Here is a 22,582-nt window from a genome sequence, read left to right as displayed (position 1 = left end):
GTGGTTGGGACATTTTGATGTTGTAGCCAATTTGGCAAGATGATGGTGTTCAATTTCCCTTCCATAGTACCTTGCTAAGGAAGGGGCCTTATGCCTCTTATTATGAGTTGGGAGGCAAATGATAAATGGGTAGCGGTGCAAACCTAGTTGGGCTGTGTTAGCTTCATGTGGACATATATACACCTCTCTTTTCTTTTTCATGTATCACATGCTATTGGCTGATAGCGATGTAAATGTTTTAGTCATCAAATACGAAGAGAGTTACCTTTAAGTCCTTTACTTGTGGGACTTATAAGAAGCAAACACTACCCTCTTTCAGGACTATGTTTGTTGTTTGGCTCATCAATTAAAACAATCAAAGTTGAACCTACTTGCTATTTTCTGCTCTCCTCACCGCAGGGGATTCTTCGTCTTGGACTCCGCAAATTAAAAAGTTAGTTGGGGAGCATACTCAAGCTGAAGCTGAGAAAGAATCTAAACTTAAGAGTATACTACAAAGATTGATTGCACGTTTCAGTGATTGATGATTATTGGGGTGAACTTGATAGGGACTCTCAGGTACTTCGTCAGTTTGTCTAACTATGTTTATTGCACATTGCACGTGTAAAACTTAACAGTAAAGATCTAAATTTATGTTTGGCTGTAGGAAATTTAGTTCCTAAAGCTTCACCTTCCCTTGGGCATTAAAGGCGCTTTGCAGATTATGTCCATATATATCAAGGGACCAAGCTAGGAATCTACTCGATGCCGGTACTAATTTTCAATATCTTTCCTAGAATTTCTATTTGTCTTTTGTCGGGTTTTTACAAGTATATTTCCATTCTAATTAATTTCATGGAGAGTTGTCCGGATCATTCTTTAAATGACTAGGATTTCCTCTAATAAATAGAACGATGAAAGATCAAGCACTTAGTCACCTATGTAGGGTCCTCGGTAATAAGCTTTCTTGAAATCACTACCTGAATACTATACTTTATTTTTTTCAGACCCAAACCTGCGGCAAAGGCTTCTCGGTGCATATGTTCCTCTTTGATGTCTAACTTTTTGGTAATGAATGTTGGATTTACTTGTTGAGGGTTACCTTATCTCTTCCCGTTGGGAACCTGGGATGTCAAACATCATTTCTTTTGAGTTTATTATCAGAAAATACTTGCTATCATATACTATTTGTCTCGATTGTTTTATCTTGAATAGTAACTGGCGGTAGCAGATGTGGTTGTGTTAGTATGATGACCCAAGTACCCAACCCAACTAGGAACCTTAGTTGTAAATATTTACATGTGTTGAGAGACTGCTGGGTTCCTTAATGTGAAAAACATAATGCTCCCATCTACTTTGAAGAATCAAAATCGGATGGACTGGGTGACAAGCTAGTTTGGTTTCAAAAAGATATCCCCGGATCAGGTGATTAGTGAATACAATGAGGAAAAACACGGAAATATTTATAGATAACTTTTTCTTGTTTTAGGTGTTCTTTATACTAAAAATAATGAATTTCATCTTGTGTTTTCTTAGCGCAGCAGGCCCTGTTTTGTATAATCTTGGTGTAAGAATCCCTTTAGCGCCGTTGAATACAAAAAACTTGTTATATATGTTTCATAGTACTGGATGTTCTGCATGCATTGTGCATTATTTGATAGTTTTTTGCATGATACTAATATCTAGGAAAATATGTAGCCACAGTTAATTATAAGTGTAAAATAAACTTCTTGATGATGGCTAAGATTAAAAGAGAACCACAAAGGTCGACCGGTTTATGCGTCCAAAAGTGTGCAGGACTTACAATTTTGGTGAACATGTATGTGTCTTTACTTGATATGCAAATCTAAAGAACTGTCATTTTATAAGCTAATCAGAAAAGGACTATCCCATGTTGATGCTTTTCCTTTTCCTGTTTCTGACTAGTTAGTGATATTTCACTTTACATAATTATCTGCATTAATACATTATATGTTCATTTGAGACCTGACATATGTTGGTCTCTGTAATCATTTGGAACACAAGGTTCTTTCAAATAGATGCTTCAGATTCAGATTAGCATGTGACCCAACACTTGATCTCTTGAGGTTCTGAAATAGTAAAGTCCAAAATGTTTAATCTCCCATTTTCTCAAGGAAATTTCTAATATGCAAACCTCTTTTGACCAGAAGACTCTAGAAAGATAAAGCTTGTCTAATCAATATTCAACTAGCATCGTACTACTAATCTTGTCTCTGATTATAGAAATACAGCTGTGTTGATCAACTCCAGTTTATTCTGTTAGACTACTTCAGTAGTGTGAATGCAGCTGGTTTTTATTATGCCTATATTTGGCTTTTGTTCCTTTGTGTTGTACTTTATAGAAAGTCTTTTGAGTTCAGAATCAGTCAATTACTTTATTTTGGGTTGCAGGGTTCTAGTATGGGGCAATTCTTCAAGCAATACCTGGAGCCTATTAAGATGAATGACGGTCATGTGAGCAATTTTTGTTTTTGCTATCTTATTATTTTCACTAGTCTTATATATACTTGTTTGATTCTATTTTTTTGTTCTTTCCAAAGGTTGATTGGAAATCAATGGATCTGAGCTATTTGATGGAGGTAAATTATTTCACAAATGGCACGCAGTGAAAGTGTTACTCTTATTTTCTTGTAATCCATAAACACCTTTTTTTTGGCGCGGAAAATTACGAAAGGCACTTTGGCAACATTGTGTCAAATGCAACACCTGTTCATGGAAGTGATGTCGTCCTCAAGGCATATAATATTGATGGTGATGTGCGCATCCAGTACAAAGACCAGGCAGATTTTGAGCACATAGCTCGTCAGTTTGGAATATTTGAAGAATGGAAGGTAATCCACTCTCCTATTTTGCATTCTCGATATATTTTTCTTCTGTCTAGCTTTCTTCTTCTCGATAAAGTTCCTCTTTGAGATTGACACTATTTATACAAGTCACTGATTGACGAAGTGGAAATATTTGGCCTAGAGCTGGGCAATTAAATTGTTGAGTACTCGCCGAGTAACTCGCTGCTTAGCCAACCCGACTAACAATTTAATCCCCGATAAGAGACAAGTCCTTGTCTACACTTATTTAATCATATTTATTTTAGGTGATTGAGTGTTTTGATTATTTATAGATTGATTGGGTTCTTAATTGGCTCCATTATGTTGGTATTTCAATGTTAAATATATTAACAAGTATTTGTAAAGAAACAGTGTAATGAAAAATTGCCCAATTAATGCCGATTAATCCCCGACTGATTACACCTGCTCGCTCTTCAAACGAGTAGCAATTTAACTGCACAGCCCTAGAGTCATATGAATATTTATATGATAACCTCAAAGTGTCCTTAAAACATGACTCGTGATTTGTTGAGTGAACAGACTGATCACGAGTCTCGATTATGCAGAACTTCTAATCAAGTATAACTACAATGGCAGTCACAGTCACACACAAAAACGATTTCTCTGTATGTTTGCTGATACCTTAAACGTGATAAGTGCTTGATGCTATTAAACTTATATATCAACTTTTATAAGCCATTATAACTTCTCTTAAATTTTACTTGCTATTATCCTATATAATACATCCTGTGGAACTGCTATCTAACTTGGCTTTTTTGCTTATTCATTATGTTTTCTTCCCTATGTTCAGTTCTTGCATCATTTTGCTACATAAGAAATTAAATTTTTCGCACGTTTTGAAGTGTTCGAGGAAAGGGACTATTATGACTATTAATTAATCTATTCGTTTTGAAGTGTTTGAGGAAAGGGACTATTATGAGGATCCTATGCTGTGGTCATCCGCTGATGCTTGCAACTACCCATGGCAGGATTTCTGCACCATTTATGGTGTTCGGCTACAGGGGCCTGGAACCAATGCATTTTTTATTTGGACATGGATGGCGAGCTGAATCCGTAAGCTTTTTTGTTTGCCATTAATTTTAGTGTTACTTTCACTTGAATTGCCCCATCACCCATTTGCTTGTTTTGAGTAGATGAAGTGAGCATTTCTTGAATTTTTTGTCTACCCTTACTACTGTACTGATTATCATTGTCTAGGCAACATGGACACTTACATCTAAAGCTACTGACTTGTCAAGGGCGTTTGCAGTATATCCGTCTTGCGGGCTAGGCTTGATTGCTTAAACAAATTTGGGATCTGATCTGATTGGTGCCTTTGTGATATTAGTATTTCTGGATTCAGACATCTTTTATGGTTTTGTTAAGTTTATGACCTATATACATAGTTACTTGCTGATATGTTAGACCACGTACTGGTGGTTTTTGCCTTGTGACCACTTATAATTCAGTGAATATATTTGTTCTTTTCTTGGCGCACTGGAGAGCCAATGCTTGATATATACAAGTATATTGCTTGAATATACTTTGTTTGGAAACACAATCTAGCTCTGAGCATAAGAGAAATCACTTGGTACCATGGGCATTGTATATATGAGCATGCAAGTATTAGATTTACTTACAATGTTGAATTGGAACATTGTGTGTCATGAACTAGTCCCTAGGGTTGAACTGAAACCAATTGAATTGGACAGTAAACTTGATATTAATAGTTGTTGCAGGTATTAGATTTACTTGAAGGTGCTTGTGAATCGTTACTGGACATCATCGTAGTTGGGAAGAATCATATGACATGTCATGGTTGCTCGAGCTTAGAAGCATATTTCCTAGAGACGTGGTGCAGCTAAAGATTTAACTCCTTCCAAAGAATTTGAGTCGCAGCATCAGCAATGGAGGACCATATTAGTGTGTCATATGTATTTGTAATTGGGGATGAGTTGAGGTGATATATGTAGATGTACAGTGGTGTATACATTTCATTTTTATTTGATGATTAATGAGCAGGAAAATGGTATACTAGGCTAAATATATAAATTTTTTTTTTTTAAATTTTTGAGCAATACGACATCACTTTTAAAGTGATTCGAAAAGTGTTTCACATCACTTTTCAAGTGATGTGCTTTTTTAAATGATGCGTCGCTTTTTAAGCGATGTCAATAGTCCTTTTCTAACGTCACTTTTTTTGTAATGTCAATAGTCATTCTTTAACGTCACTTTTTAAAAGTGATGTCAAATTGATAAATATTACGTCACTATAAAAGTGACTTGTATACTTACAACATCACTTTTTGAAATCACTTTAAGAAGTAATGTCTTATGTTTTCCCCTACGACATCTTTCCAAAAGTGATTTAAATTGTTACAACATCACTTCTAGACATCAATTTAAAAGTGATGTTAAAACACACAAACTTTTAACGTCACCGCTATTAACATCACTTTTGAAAGTAATGTGAAATAGTTATAACATCACTTTTCCGGTGATGTAAAAACATAAAATTGTTGTAGTGATTCCCTAGTGGACGAGTTATAGCCTCGTGAGAGTTTTCCAGAAAAGATACTCACAAACTTCATTTATACTACAACGACTCAGTGACAGAAACTCGTTTCCTAAATTAATCTCAGATATCCATACATCTCCTTAGCAGGGAACGAGGATTGATTTCTTTGAAACTCAAGTTAATATGTATTCAATAATTAAAACATCTACATATGATTATTCATGCAGTGAACTTTTCATTGAAATATACTAGCTAGCGGGTTGTTTCGATCCCTTGGAGAGCGTGCACCTAAATGGGTTCTCACGGTATGTGTCAAAACACAATTCCACTCAAAATTTTACCACTTTCGGGTTTTGTTAACTCCGGTTAATGCGGGGCACACGTTTCCTCACATCTCAATGACAATCCGGAGGAGCCGATGTCGATCAATCACGCCTACTACTTATTATCACACCACCCTACTCCTAATTGAGCTAGAGGTCTTTATTAGGTATTGTGGGGCTTAGGTGGATAGTGTACAAGAAAATGGAAATGGATAATCAAAATTTACGAGTATGAGAGAATAGGGTCTTCATATATTTACACTAGAGGAATCCTGGTTTTCTTTCCTTCTTCTAACTGAGTTTTATAACCTTGTTCTTAAGCCTCTAATGGATTTTTATTATTATATCTTTTTTTTTAAATGGCTTAAAAACATGATTCTATTTTTCTTTCCTGAAGCAAGTAACTGACTTTTATTTGGGACAAGTCTTTCTCTTTATTCTTTCCACATTTCATCCTATTTTTCATACTCATCACTTAGGTAGGTTCTTTTATTTGGTTTAATAAATAGGTAAGGAATTTTTGGTGAAAGTGAAAGGTTTGATGAACGGTTCAGTGGAGTGACTAGCGGTAAAATTTGTAACAGGTAAAATTTTTAGCTATGTCGATCCAAAGAAGGCCTAAATTCTCGCCTAGGGGTTGGTGGTGATCAAGTAAGTAGACGCGATGATTTCTCTAATCGGAAAAACTACTCCTCTGTGTCATCACACACAAATCACTCATGTCAAGGTTTTTGGTTAGATTCTCACAGATTTATAGTTTAAGTAACTAACCGTTGGTTCCGAGAACTTCTTTGCTATGTACAATCGATGATACTTTCGATTACATGAATATTCATGAAAAGATGTATAAACTATTGCATACACGTATTATCTAAAAGTTTCTTAAAAATAAAATCCTAATTCGGATACTAATGTGAGATTTCTAGACAATTTTCATCATTGAAAAGGAAACAAGACTTTTTCACTAAGTACAATTATTAATATGAAAATAAAAACTATATACAGGGCTACAAGATGCCTAATTTTTTTACTCTGAGGTTTAAAAGCACCCCCAAATAGAATGATGTTTAGTCCTCGAAGTATCAATAATTAAAGAGAGAAAGTACCTGAGAACCGTGAGCAAAATTAGGACTAGATTGCTGGAACAGAAAGGTTGGAGAACATAATATATTATTCAGAAAGAACAAGAAAATGTTTCATAGCACACTAAACATAGCACACGAAATAAAAAACAATAGCATACGAAACATGAAAAACAATAGCACACCAAACATAAGGTTTAGCTAGATATATGTACAATGGCAAATTCAAGTTTACCATCCAGCAGGATGTGAAGGTCTGGCGTCCTCTTTAAGGAAATGCATTTCCTTAGCATCGCGCCAATAGATAATAGTCTGCCAAATTTCGGCCCATTCTTTGTCTCCAGATTCCCTCAAATTGATCTTCATCTTTTCGTCCATTGGGTAACATCGAACATGCCTCAGGTATCGAGCGGGACGCTTCCATTGACGAAACCTCAATGAGCGAATGATTCTGTTTGCTGGGCACATGGAATCCACCTTGACCCAGTCATGAAAAGTATCTGCAAACTGTGGGAAATATGTCTTCATGATCCAGCAAGTGGTGACTGGGGTAAAAGTATATACTGATCCTGAAAAGTGCGAGCTCGTTTCAGGTTGGAGACAACACAACCTAAAATGTTAAATCATGGATTATAACATATATGATTATAACACAACCTACTAAGCATTTCATACAAAAGAAGACAAAAAGATAAGACAAAATACATAGTATGACGGAAAAACGTAATAACATATATGATTATATACTTATTGACTTAGTAATATCATGGATTCTTATATTGATCTTGGAGATGCATATTTTGCACCGATTTGTTTAGGTCTTCTATTTGTTGGCGGTACATCTGAATGTCCCCTTGGGCTGGAGAGAGTACGAGTTTGATTTTCCATTAGGAGGCGTGATTTTGCAAGGATTGAGAATGATTTTCCAAGATCTCCTCCCTGTTCAACATCATGCATTGCTTGGACGATCTTGGAAATCTGAAGAGTTATGATGATGATATTCTGACGTGTAGTTCCCTCAAACCCTGATGAAGAAGTTTAATGCCTTCCATGGGATTAATAATGTTCAGCATGGCATTTTCATCAAATAAATGGTCAGAATTTGAGCTTGGGTTGTTCTGCTCATCTATCAGAGTATTAGGGGTCCAAATGCCAACGGAGTAGTCTGTTTGGAGTACTTTTATATATGCTCTTTGAAGGGGTGTCTCTGGAGAAATTATTGGATAACCCCAACGCATCATAATTTGCGTTACTAAAGTAGGTAGGGGTGCTGACCTTCTTGTTTTCTTGGTGATTACGTTCCAGAGGTGTTGGATTAGACAAAAGTCATCTTTTTGAGTTTGCAAAATCCAAAGTAGGTGAAGTTGAGGCTTTGTGACTTCTGATTGGTGTGATGTACCTACCACATTATGTCCCAACCAGTGGAGCACAACACGTTGATTCTGTTTCAAAGAGCGTTGAAGAACAATGTGATGTGTATTTTCGATGTCGCCATGAGATACGGTATCTCGTAGTAAAGTTTTTGTGGAATCAAATGATGACTCTTGAAAAAGGGACTCCTGGGTATTTATTGGGATTTGAAGTATGTCGGAGATCATTTCCTTATTCAATTCCAATCGTTGTCCATAGGCATTTAAGTAGAATTTTCCATCTTCAGATCCGCTAAATTGGTAGTACATCAAAACCAATTCTCGGGAATAACCAGCTGCTGAATGATATAGAAGAGGCGTCCATCCGCGACGTATGATTTCGGTGTCAAAATAAGGAGAAAACTGGCCCTCTTCGAAAGTTTTCAGGTAGTCTTTCTCTGCCGTTATTTTTCTTGGTTGAGCCATTACTGAGGGAAGGATAGTGAAAATTGTTTGAATAAGAATGGCTGAAAAAGAAGAGATTTATAGCCAATCTATGAGTCTATACCAATCTGGAGTCCAAGTGTAGTTAATGACCCATGTGATTATGAACAGCATCATAGGGGATCCACAGTAAGTCTTTGTCATGTCAGATATCCAAATACAATTAATGAGATGGTTTAATGTTAGAAAATACGGAGGAAAGTTTCACATGGTAGTTAGACTTACACGTAATTTCAGAAATGATTATCATAACTCAGTAATAGAATATGGATAAAATAATCGAGCTGCATGTGTGACAAGTGTTATGTGTACCTTGTAGCGTGCGCGATTTTCTCTGAACACCATGTGTATCCATTAATTATTTTGGTGAGTTTTGGATGGCCTTTCTTTGTTATGGTTTGTTTATTTATTTACTTATTATTATTTTATTTTTTATTTTTATTTTTATTATTTTATTTATTATTATTTTTTTATTTTTTTATTTATTATTTTTTTTAGAGAGGAAAAGACAACTAATATACACAAATATTTAATGCGAACTTCTCCATTTAATACGTAACCCGTACAAATGTGTAAGAATTATTTAACACACCATACTAATATTAAAAAAAAAAAAAAAAAAACATAGATCTAGATGTTCTAGATCATGTTATGCATGAGTGACAAGAGAATAATGATAAACACTGTTATCACGATTAATGTGATAGCCCATTCGCGTTGCTCCTTTTCCCATCGGTCTATTTGATTCATTATGTTCAAGAAATTGACGATTTGTGAAGAAGAATTTGTGAAGAATGAGAGAAAGGGGTTGAGTGAAAGTGGAAAAGGAGAGTTGTATTTATAAGTAGATTTTTGACCATTGGGCATCTGACCGTTTGTATCTGACCGTTGGGCTTTGAGAGTAGGCCCATGCATCAAGGAATATATGAGGAAGTACACTACGTGTATAACATAAATAATTTCTCATTCAAACCATCTGGAAATACAAAATTATGAGAAATCAACCGATATATAATTTTTTGTATCACTAGAAAAAAAAAAAAAAAAAAAAAAAAAAAAATTGCAATGCATAAGGGAAATAAATGACATAGTCATTGCTAAGCCAAGGAAAATAAACAGCTACTGTGAATCCTCCGGGTTAGCAGAAGATGAACCCGAGTTTCTCGTCTTCCCCACGGACGAACTTTAGGGCCGAAATGAGTGCGGAATGTGGCCTATAGACTGTAACAACTTATCTTGGAATTGCTGCTGATTTGCCATCATCATTCTCTGGAAACGGCCTTGGCGATTTCTCATTTCTTGCTGGAAGTCATTCTGGGAAGTAAACATCTCTTCCTGGCGAAGAAACATCCTGCACATACTAGTATTCATGTGCCTCAAGGCATCCATAGGAGTATTGATTTGGCGCATGGTATCTTCATTAAAACAGTCGGGTGGTGAAGGAGGAGGAGGAGGTACATTATCATGCTCAATGTCATCTCTAGCTACTGGGTCCCAGTGGTCTAAAACACAAGTCTCAAAAATTCCAAAATTCTCGAAAGACCTTGTTTCAATGAAAGAGTAGCGATTTGGAACCCTAAGTTAAGCATAAAATTTGAGTAACAAGTACGCAAGAGGAGTGACTTGTTTGACGCTGTCGTAAGAATATGGCCCGGAAATGGACCATACAGAAAGTGTTCTTCCTCTCCTGTAGGATCCACAGCAGGTGCAAGAAAGTCTTGTTCACGTCAGACGTCTTTGAAGTTCCAATGATGTTGTACGCCAGCCATTGAGTGATGGCTAATTGGTTACGTCTGAGCAAATGCTGGTACACGCAGTTCGAGCTAGTGTTGTACTCTCCCTCGAGAAGCGTGTCAAACATCAAATCCCTCATGGTCGGATACTCTGACAATAACAGGGTCGGACTATCAGAGTTTATCGGAATCTGTGTGGTATTCGAAATCAACTCCAGCGTGAGTTCACGTTCCAACCCATCCGCCGTAATCCAAAATTGGAAACCTCCATTGTTGTAAAATTTCAATACTAAATCTTCGGAGTACTGAGCTGGAATTCGATGCAATAGATACTCCCACTCTCTACTAGCAATTTCCTCATCGAAAAATGGGTGAAACATCCCGGAATTGTAGAGATTTGCGAAATTTCTCTCAACTGTGATTCTCCTTCGTGCTGCCATAGCGCGGTGTAGATTAACTTTTGAGGGTGCAAATAGCAAGAGGAGGTGGAGGAGATGGTGCTTGAGGAAGGGAGTTGAGTTTGGTGGACTTTAGCCCGCGTGCGCGGGTCGAATACACTGCTGGCAAGTCGCGCGCGCGAGTGATGTGTGGGGGGGACCAAGATCCGATTTTTGTGGGAGAAGAGATGAGAGGGGTGGACGCGTGGGTGCCTCGCGCGTGGGTTTTGTACCCGGATTTTTTATTTTTGGGTCGGGTCAAAATTTTGGCCCAAGCCCAAATGAATATCAGAAATTCCTTTTATGTCCCGAAATGTTCCGAAATTTCAAACTTGGAAATTCGATTCGTTTCAACTCCAAATTGAACGGATGAGATATCAAAACGATCGGCATTAAAAATGCCATCCACTAGAATATGAAAAAAAAATCACATTCAAACATTTTTTTTTTTTACTAACTTTGGTTTTTATTTATTTACACTTTTATATACAAATGTACAAGTCGAGAAGAACGTGTCAACAACACCGGAAGTCCAAATAAAACAACACATCACAACAAACTTAACTCAGGCAACTTTCATGTCGGCTCTGGCGAACCCAATCCAGCCAGACTGTGGCTTAACCTTTATGTTTTGGGGGCCTAGGGTTCAGGACGGTACCATCCCTGACCAATGTGCAATGGTCTAATAATAATATTACCCTTAGTACATATGGTATAGCCTCAAACCGCCCCGAAACAGTCACATAGAAAACTGATCGGGGTTGGCCTGGTGGAATCCATTGCCCGTACGAACTAGGAAATGTCCGATGGTGCATATCACGACTCTCTTTGGGCACCATGTTGGGTGCTAATAATAAAAAAAAATGAGTATATACATGTTGAGTCTTTTAACGTCAGATCCTCAAGACGAATGTGAGTCTTTTAACGTCAGATCCTCAAGACGATTCCCAACCTATGGGAATAACGGGGCGACGACGAAGTTTATCCTGCTGCTGCGGTGTCAGACAATAATATACCTTATACCGGCTCATCTCGGATAATAGATCAAGACCTGGACAGAAGCGTTGTTGACAATTCATACACCACCCCATCCTTTGCGCACGTCGCTTTCGAGCAAAAATACTACGACCATTACCAATTCGAGATGGGTGAGATTTACACCAAATGATGAGTTGGAGTTCGCGAGGAAGACAATAGAAAAGGGAAGAAAAAGAAGGATTTGAAATTTTTGGTACCCAATGTTTTCCAGGAGGCACGTTTGCTCGATTATCAGAAGACATTTATACTCAGTTCTGAAGTAGAGTTTTGTGGACTAAGGTTCCGGCGCTTGCAACCACACACTCTAGGGATTTTTAGAAAAGAAAATAGAAGAGGGCCCGGCTACCCTAATGGCATACTTTTCCTGTTTAAATACATGGAAAGAAGTACACCTGTGAATCTCTTAGTCTGTGTAGACTGGATCATTGAGAAGAGTCTCTTCGACATCTGGAGAGCGCAACTCATGATAATGTTTAAGGCGCTGGCCATTTACTTGAAATTCGCTACCATCATTTACGTTTTTCACGAGAGATAGCCCCATAAGGGGGTGACAAAGAAAACGATTGAAAGGACCGGACCATCGAAGTTTTTAATTTTCCTGGAAAAATGTGTAATCTTGAGTTGTACATCAAAACTTTTTGACCGACTTTGAATTCTTTTCTCAATATGTGCTTGTCATGCACTCTTTTCATGTTGGCTTTATAGGATTTCGAGAGATCATAGGCATCACTCCAAATTTCCTCAAGCTCATTTAACTGCAATTTTCTCTTTTCGCCTGCCACATTAGTGTTATAATTGAGGCTTTTGATGGCCCATAGAGCACGGTGCTCAAGTTCAACCGGCAGATGACAAGGTTTTCCAAAAACGAGGCGATACGGAGACATCCCTATAGGTGTCTTAAAAGCTGTTCTGTATGCCCACAAGGCATCAGATAATCGTAGAGACTAGTCTTTCCTAGATGGATTGACAGTTTTTTCCAAAATTGATTTGATTTCTTGATTAGAGACTTCTACTTGACCACTGGTTTGAGGATGATACGGAGTTGCAACTTTGTGCGTGACTCCATATTTCTTTACTAATGATTCAAAAATTTTATTGCAGAAATGTTTTCCCCCGTCACTAATTATAGCTTTTGGAACACCAAATCGAGAGAAAATATTTTCTTTTACGAACAAAACGACCGTTTTATGATCGTTAGCACGACATGCCAATGCCTCAATCCATTTTGACACATAGTCAACTGCTACAAGTATGTATAGGAAGCCATGAGAATTTGGAAATGGACCCATGAAGTCGATGCCCCATACATCAAAGATTTCCACAATTAGAATGGGATTTATGGACATCATATTGCGTTGAGTAATGCGACCTAACTGCTAGCAGCGATTGCATGCTTTGCAATGCTCATGTGCATCTCTAAACAGTGTTGGCCAATAAAAACCACATTGTAGAACCTTGGCCGCAGTTTTCTTACCACTAAAATGAACACCACAAGATTGTTCATGGCAGAAGGATAACACATCGTTGTGTTCTGATAAGAGCCCAAAACATGGCTCCAAGCCTATGCACGATTTTTGGATCTAAAAATATAAAAACAAAAGCTTGACTCTTTGTTAGAGGTAGTTAGGTTAGGAAGCTAATGTTAATGGAGTTTAGGGTTAGAAAAAGATAGATCTAGATTAGATTTTAGATCTAGATCTAGTTTTTTTACATTCATTCAATTAGTTAGTTTAGAATCATATTTTAGTTTTTAGAATAAAGTATTAGTTCTTCATTTCAATTTAGATTATTGCTTAAATTCTTATTTAGATTTAGTTGTCTTAAATTCATAATTAGTTATTCACAATCTTAGTTCTAAATTAGTTTTAATTTCAGTTTAATTTAATTATGTCTTATTGTTATTATTATTCTTGTGTTGGGAATGGTAGTATAGAAATTTCACATCAAATCATTACTCTCACCATTGTTCCTTTTGGGTTTGATTAGTTGAATTCGTTTTAAGTCTAGAGAGTTAAGAGTGGACAAATCCTTACTCATTATATTGCATGATTATGTTTTGAGAGTAAGAAGAATTGATTTAAACGTAAGAACGGTAGGATTACGTATTAGTGTTGTTAACATTAATATTAGGATTTTATTATTTTTACGGTTATCAAATGGCGCCGCTGCCATCTTAATCTTGTTCTAGACAAGAATTCAATTGCTTGAATCCAAGGGGCAATCCCCCATTCTCTACCCACCCACCTTTTTAATTTTTCATTCTTATTTCTTGAATTTTCGGAACAGTTCATTGTTTTAGGCATAGGGGCTGCGGATTCACAGAGAAAAACACTGCGGTGAAGGTATTTCTAAATTTTCGAAAATTTTGAAAATTTTCAGACATAATATTTAATGTGTTGTTGATTTACTGGAATATTTTCAGATTTTTCAAAGTTAGGTTACCTTGTGAAAAAAATACGATCTTTACAGTGCTGCATTTCCGTTTTCACACCGTATGTTCTTGAAAAACAGATGAGTAAGGTTACTTAGGGAGTTCTAAAAATTCTATAATTTTTACAAGAGTATATATCCTAAGTCAGGAGTTTGTAGTAAAAATTTTGATGAGTTTTTTATTTTTTTTGACCACCTAAATAGTAGAGTGTTTCCAGTGTGTTTCTGCAGTGTTGTAAACACTTAATATCTGGAACACCAGCCAATAAGGAGAGGTTGTAGAACTCCAATTGCTCTAAAATTTTTACAGGAACAAGTAGGATCTGTCAGGAGTCTCCAGTAAAAATTTGGCAATTTTTGGCTTTGTTTTGATGGGTTAACCATTCGGTTGTTTGTATTGTGTCCGAAAACTGTTTTGCAAACTTTGCAGGGCAGTAGAGGGACTTTCATAGTTCCGATTGATCTGAAATTTTACAGGCTACTTGATAGATGTCTTAGCAAATTACTGTAAAAATCTCAAATTTTTTAGAGTACGATAAAAGGCCTAAAACTTGAAAACCCTGAAGCGCGACCCGCGCCCAAACCGAGCGCGACCGCGCCCAAAACACTGGACATTCGAAAACCCTGAGCGCACCTGCGCCCAAACACAGGGCACCCGCGCCCTCGAAGGAAAATTCAGCGTGAACAGCCCAATTTTCACAAGTTAGTTCAAATTTCTATTTCTTCAAGTTATTCAGTGTTTCTAACTTGTTAAATACACTGAGATTGCGTATACAAGACGCTATTCAAACGCGTAGCAAGGAGGCATTCAGGTACTCCTTCTTCCACTCCTCGCCTCTTCTGTCAGAGGAGTTTTAATTCTAGTATAATCAGGCTTGTTTTTCGTAGAAATAAATACAACACGCCTATCTAGAATTTCACACACTACACTTGCATCAATGGCTAAAGAACAAGAGACTCCTCTCTTTGATTTTCGAATCCCCCCTAATATATTTAACTTGTTACCGGTTTTTCATTGTTTAGACCACGAGAAGCCTTACCAGCACATGCGTAGGATAGACCAAGTTCTCACTACATTCCATCATCCTAGCGTAAGTCCGGATCAAGTTAAACTTAGGGTGTTTCCTTTCACCCCAGCCTTCAAAGGCGTCTTGGTTAAGCGCCCAAACGCCAAACTCACGGGACTCATGGGCTCAACTTGTTCAATTGTTCATGGAACAATTTTACCCACCACTAAAGACAGATGAAATGCTTCACAAGATTCATTTCTTCAGCCGGAATCCTCATAAATACTTTTTCGAGGAGGCTGGAATCGTTTCACTAATCTTCTCATTGAATGCCCGCGCATCATAATCTTCGCGAAAAGACACGCTTGTTAGTTGCTTTCTTCAAGGGCTTTCACATTATCATAAAGAGGTTCTAGATATCATGGACTGGGGTAGTTTTCTTAGGAAAGGAGCCTTGGAGGCTTATAAATTCTTAGAAGATCAATCTAAGAAGAACAACAATTGGGGAGGTAACGATTCCTCCCGCTCCTCTCCTTCTTCTCTTGAGGTTAAACATGATCCCGAAGCTTAAAACTCTTTATCGATGACCTCACTAAAAGGTAGATGCCATCTCGTTCAACAACAACCCACTCGACCATGAACATTAACTCTACTTTCGTTGTAATGTCCATTTTGTAGTTTTGAGCATTCTCGACTTCTATTGTCCTCTTGTCTATGCACAAACACCACCACAACCATCACACTTCAACCAATTAACTCAACATCAAGGACAAGGGAACTTAGGTGACCCGGAATAGAGTTTAGTACCCATAACCCGAACTATCAACATCAAGACATGAACGCTCAACAAGCTTTAATTCCAATATAACCATCTACAGACAAAGTAGTAATGACCTTGTTGGAGAAACAAAATCAAATTATGCAACAAAACTCTAACTTGATGAAAGATCAGCATGATCAAAACTCTAATATGATGAAACAAATGATGCAAATGATGCAGTCTTTGTGCCAAAAGGTTATTGACATGTCTTCTAACCAAAATAATAACCAAACCGGCGTGTTTCCAAGTCAAGCAGTGCCTAATCCTAAGTCAACAAACACCCCCTTTGAAATAAACAGTATTTACTATAATGGTAATATAAACCAAGGGGACCTATAGGCAGTCACTACCTTTCGTTCAGAGCGAGTAGTTGATAACCAAGTGACTATGCCTAAAGATTACCCGCAAACTAAAAATGATACTGTCACACCCCGAATTTCGACAGAATTCGGAAAAACATTATTTGACCCCGACTCTTCGATCTCCGAGGTGTGACGCACTCTCCACTCACAAAAACCCATCAACAGTTTAAATATGCGGATAATTAAAAAACTAAATAAAAGTTCCATTATACAAATGTCCTCTTCATTACAAAAATTTACAAATGAAAATATGTAAAACATCGTCTAGACTGAAAATCTATATCACCTCAAGGGAAAACAAAACACAACACGAGATCTGCGCTAACGCTTGACCACCAAAGACAACCAATCTTCTTCATCACTAAACACTGTCAAGACTTATCAACTATGTTCATTTAATGAACATACCCGATAAACAAACATGCAAATCGGGTCACATTATAAACAATGCTTTGGTGTGAGTAGCCCTAAAATACAACATATAATATACATATATATATACCAATCCACAAGGCGCTTAGTTCCTCCACCGAGGCGCCTTAACTTTCAACGACTAATCTGACATCCTTAAGCACAATAATAAAGGCGGTAGTTCCTCCACCGAGGCCTTTAACTTCCCACTAACCACACAACAAACTATCGCGCGATAATAAATAAGGCATGTAGTTCCTTCATCGAGGCGCCTTAGGTTCAACTAAACAAATAATCAACCAAGCATATTACCATAATAAGATTATTTCAGACTTTCTTTGCGTGTCCCTAAAATCACGTCGTATCTATGTCTTACCTAGTTTCCCTGGCTACCACAATCGCTACCCAACGCCGAACATGTACATCCACATGCCTCCCCTTACATAATGAACCACTCCGTGCGTAACCACCCTGAGCGGGATGCCGCATACCAGGTAAATCCTCACACGGAAGCAATTATGTAAGTAATGCCACTATTCGGCATAAAATATCGCGCGTCATCGTTCTATTTTGCGAACGGAATAATCAAGCCACTATTCGGCTACGCCAGGAGGGCCATTCAGCTTTACTGAAACGCCAGGAGGGCCAATCACATTACTTACGCCCAAAGGCCATTCAGATTAACTGAAACGCCAGAAGGGCCGCCCGAAGGCCATTCAGATTAACTGAAACGCCAGAAGGGCCAATCACATGAGTTGTGGTAGCTAGGTTCTAGGATTTTCGTTACGTAATTTATTCAAGTGTCATACATTAATGACTCATAATAAATCCACTATATCACGTGCAGGTCAATTACCTTATTGCACTAAGCCATAATATTTAGAAATATCTCAATTATATCTCATAACCACTTTCATACTTTCACGTGCCAATATATTATTGCACTACACCACACTCCCGTGGGAAATATTCACAAATACTATGCTACCTCATAGTAGCATCTCACATATATAATAATAGAGCGGTTATACCTTTATTTCTCCAAAACTATTGTATTCTATATATATCCCAACATATTATATAATATTACAATATCCACGTCAAATCTTAATTAGATAATGACCACCAAATTTATACAATTTACAACATCGAATGCAGCACAATTAAACAGTCCACAATCCACAATCAAAGCCCAATATATATATGCTTTACACACTACTCACGTCAAATCTTAATTAGATAATGACAAACAACGTTATATAATGTTCGACAATATTTTATTATTATATTTGTCCATATAATCAAATGTGTGAAAAACTGGAAAAGTCCACATTCCACAGTCAACGGTCAAAGGTCAAAGTCAACGGTCAAAGTCAATAGTCAAAGTCAAAGGTCAACGGTCAAAGTCAAACTGGCATGGTCAAAGTCAAAGTCCAATGTCAACGGTCAATGGTCAACGGTCGAAGTCAACGGTCAATGGTCAATGGTCAATGGTCAAAGTCGACACGTCATGGTCGAAGTCAAACTGTCATTGTCAAAGTCAAAGTCAAACTGGTGTTTCTATGTTCAACAGGTTCATGGTCATAGCCATGGTTCATGGCTAAGGTCAAAGGTGCATGACTCATGGGCTCATGACTAAGGTAATGGTTCGTAATCTAACCGCCAAGCCAAACCTTATAACCCAAAAAGTCCAAACATTTAAAGACCCAATTAGATCTATTTTAAGTCCTATGGACCGGCCCCAAACAATATTAGAAGCGGGCCCAAAACTTATCTTGAATCGCCCAAAACACAACCGAAGTTCGGCCCAAAATTTAAACCAAACCGCCCAATCAAAACAAATAAAACGGGCCCCTAGACTAATATTAGAACCGCCCATACAAAACAACTAAGTTTTCGCCCCAAAACTAAAACCGAAATTTCGGCCCAACCACCATTGAAATTTCGGCCAAGCCACTAAAAGAATTTGGCCCAAACCAAACACTTAAACATTTCGGCCCAACTAAACAATAAGGGGGTTTGGCCCAAATAATAACCCACACTTGGGCCCAACCTTAAAATAAGGCCCAAGCCCAATTCGGCTACACCGTGTCTTCTCCAAATTTCTTCTTCAACAGCCTCCACCAAAACCGGCCACCGCCAGCCACCATTAATCCCTTCCCCCTCATCTCGGTTTGACTCCTTTGGAAAAACCAAACCACATTAACTAATCCACCACCCCCTTTCAACGATCATGAGATCGATCCCCAATCAAAATCTCGATCACCATTAATGGCTATCGAAGCTTCCAACAGCCCCTATCGACAGCCCACTACCACCATTCATCAAACCATAATCACACAACCAACAAAATCCATCCAAGCAAAACAACATAACCAATTAAACCAAACACAGCCCCCCAACCACCGGCGTCATTAACGCCTCCAAGCTTCACTGCCCCCACTCGACCCTCATCAGTCCACAACCAAACACCAACAACCAATACAGAAAGTTCAACAAGCCAAAAAAAAAGATTTCGGTATTTGGTTTTGGGCGCCGATAAGCGCCCATAAAGCTTGGACAGTCCAAATGTGGATTTCCTAGCCTCCACAGAGTTTTTCGACAAATATATCAAATCCGAATTCACTCGAGTTTTAACAACTCGACAACACGACCTCGAATCAAAACAATATAATGAACAGTAAAAACAAAAACATTAAACGATTATACCGATATCGCGAAAAACTATAAATCCGATTGAAATAGCCAAATAGCTACTCACTGAATTAAAACCCGACGAATCCTCCTCAGAGGCGAACCGTCATCCACCTCTCCAAAGAAACCGGCTTCTCTCTGCCTCCATTTTCATTATTTTTATTATTTTTAAAACCCTATTCTCTAGAAAAATGTGTTTATATACTTGGGTCCGAAACCCAAGCCCAAAACAGACTCGGGCCCAAAAACCAGGCCCACATCTTCCTAGTCCAATCCAACCAATTTTTTTAAAATAAATTATTTAATTAATTAATAAATAAATAAAAACGTATTTTAAAAATACGGGCGTTACAGATACCATACCAAATACTATAATAGAAACTGAAGACCCTACAACTATAGAAGTACCAGTTAAACCACAACCAAAAGGGAAAACATTACAAGACCTGATAAGCACCTAAAACTGTAATATTAAACCCCGAGGGACATAGCATTTTGGTCGATTATGTGTTTAATAATCATGTAATAATTATATTTTCGTACTTTTGCAGGTTTCCGCAATTAAAATGAAGATAGTGATAAAACATGCATCAAAGTACGTGAATACGGAACATTTGGAGTTTCCCACTCGACCCGAGAAGTCGAAGTTTCCAAAAGAATGTAAACCAAGGTCGCGACGGGCCCACATATGAAGAAGCGAAGAAATTTCCGATGCTCAAATCGGATAAATCTAAGTCTAGGTGCGTTGGCTAGTGAAGCCGCCAAGTACAAGAATACTGGAATATTGGGAATTCACACTCAATCCCCGCGGAAGCCCAACAAAGCCCGACTAGAGCCGAAGTTCCCAAAAGAATGGTCTCCGCGTAACGGGCCCACATATAAAGAAGCAGGAAACTTCCGATGCTCAAATCGGATAAATCTAGGTGCCGACGTTGGCTAGTGAAGCTGCCAAGTACAAGAATACGGAATATTGGAATTCCCGCCAATTCCCCGTAAAGCCCAATAAAGCCCGACTAGAGCGAAGTTTCCAAAAGAAACGAGAACCGATAAAGACGGGCCACATATACAAAGAGGCGGGAAACTTCCGGCTCAAATCGGATAAATCTAGGTGCCGACGTTGGCTAAGTGAAGCTGCCATAGCGACGAGGCGACGAACTCTCTGCGCAAGGACAAAAGTAGTAAAACGCCAATTTTAGCCGCCAATCGAGACACACTAAGTGGACACACTCTGGGGCCCGAAGGCATGATGAGTCAAAGATAGGCGGTGGCAAATGATGGTTTCAAATTGATACCACCGCAAGAGAGAAGACGCACCAATTCAAACCGTGTGGTTTGAATTAACATAAGCTAAAAAACAAAACCTTAAAATGGCAAAAGGACAAAAACTTAAAACAAATTGAAAACAAAGTTTGGTTTCAACCATTCAATTAGCATAAAAACAAAACCTTAAATATTCACGGGTCACTCTTGTATCAGCTATATATATATGAAGGGTCAGCCTTCATTATGAGGTCTTCAAAGATATTAATGCTTTAGCTACGTTTAGTTTTTCTTCAAGATCTTACCTTCCGGGCCATTTTTATTTTTAAGAACTTAATACGATGAAGTTATTTTACCCTAATAATATGATCATTTCTTTTCTTGTTTAATTTTTGTCCCGCATTTATTTACTTAATGTATACTGACAAGTTTTATTATTCCCGCTATGATGATGAGCTAATTCCCCCACCGGGGAGGGTTATCTTTGCTTGTGTGAAAATCCGGATTGACTCGTTAATATTCTAGAATCACTACTTAGGAATTAGGCATAGAATTAACATCCGTCCCAAAATGATCGAGATCTGACAAAGTTAGAGTCTTCGATGCTCAGAAACAGCTACGTAATTCTAAAATGTCTCGCTAGCGACTCTCAGGTTAGATGCGGCTCTCACCATTCCAAACGATATGAACTTGTGCCGAGGGAAGCGGAGATAATATACCGTAGATCGCGGTATTATTAAAACTCCTTATGCTAGTGAAATGCGACCTAGAGATGTGGGCATGCACTAGGGATCAATATTCTCGGCGTCGTCTCCTAAACGAGACGAACTAGAGATGTAGTGATTTGGTAATAAAACCTGTTGAAAAATGATTCTTGCATGAGCATGATTAACTCTCTCCCACTTTCTCTATTTTTGTTTACCTATATTTAATCACCGTAGTAATTTACATTACCGTTAATTTAATTAAAACCAACTAAAAGAAACCTAAAATCCTACTCACTTAAAGTTGTAATTCCAGGTTGTGAACCTATCCGAGCCCTAAGGTTTCGACGATCCCTTTACTCGACCTATCCTACCAATCCCACGTGGAGTAAGGTAACTTGACTAAAAACGTCACGACTATACGGACGTTGGACTTTGACTTTGGACTTGGACTGTGGACCTCGGACTTTGGATTTGTGGACCTCGGACTTAAGAAATAAGTAAATCGAAAAGCCGATAAACGTTTGTAAATTTGTGTTTTATCAAATGGCGCCGCACGCCGGGGACTCGGACTTAACGTAATAACCGGAATACATCCATAAAACCCTCCCTTACCTCATCATCTTTTTTTAATTTTCATTTTACGTTACAATACTAACTCTTTACCGTAATTTTTTCTACTAACAAATAACTGTGGAGCCAAGTTTTGTTTATTTTCATTAGCAGCATCCTAAGTACTCGTGTAGGAATTTGAAGTACTAAACAGACAAAAGAGTCTCGGACGAGACCAATTAGTAAGCACGCTAAACTAACCCGAGTATCAACACTCCGGTTTTCAGTCTGAGAGCCACTTTCCTTTTCGACTCTTTTTGGGGCTCTTTGGTCCCTGTTTTTTTCTAGTAAGCATAAGCTTGGGAGTAGTCGATCGCTATATCTGGAATCGGGGCGCCGGGTTTCAAACTCTTAAACTCCTCAAACTTTGTCGAGGATATTATTTGCTATAACCTGTTTTTACCTCGTGATATTTGTATGTTGGAATGAGAACTCTGTGATGTAAAGGTGGTTCGTCATCACATATTCACGTA

At 38.0% G+C, this 22,582-nt stretch overlaps 2 long non-coding RNA genes across 2 annotated transcripts; both read left to right on the top strand.

The window, feature by feature from the left end:
- The first annotated feature begins 1,719 nt into the window (after positions 1-1,719).
- LOC147505256 (uncharacterized) lies at positions 1,720-2,587 on the top strand. Its single transcript, XR_015220568.1, has 3 exons — positions 1,720-1,798; positions 2,392-2,454; positions 2,541-2,587. It is a non-coding gene; the product is annotated as an uncharacterized LOC147505256 (long non-coding RNA).
- Positions 2,588-2,665: 78 nt separating this feature from the next.
- On the top strand, positions 2,666-4,859 carry LOC147505255 (uncharacterized). Its single transcript, XR_015220567.1, has 3 exons — positions 2,666-2,831; positions 3,741-3,899; positions 4,565-4,859. It is a non-coding gene; the product is annotated as an uncharacterized LOC147505255 (long non-coding RNA).
- Positions 4,860-22,582: the final 17,723 nt, after the last annotated feature.

This window comes from Coptis chinensis, chromosome 4 (assembly GCF_015680905.1).
Source record: "Coptis chinensis isolate HL-2020 chromosome 4, ASM1568090v1, whole genome shotgun sequence".
NCBI classification, from domain to species: domain Eukaryota; kingdom Viridiplantae; phylum Streptophyta; class Magnoliopsida; order Ranunculales; family Ranunculaceae; genus Coptis; species Coptis chinensis.
The sequence above is the reverse complement of the archived record's forward strand: the minus strand, read 5'-3'. Positions and strand labels throughout refer to the sequence as shown.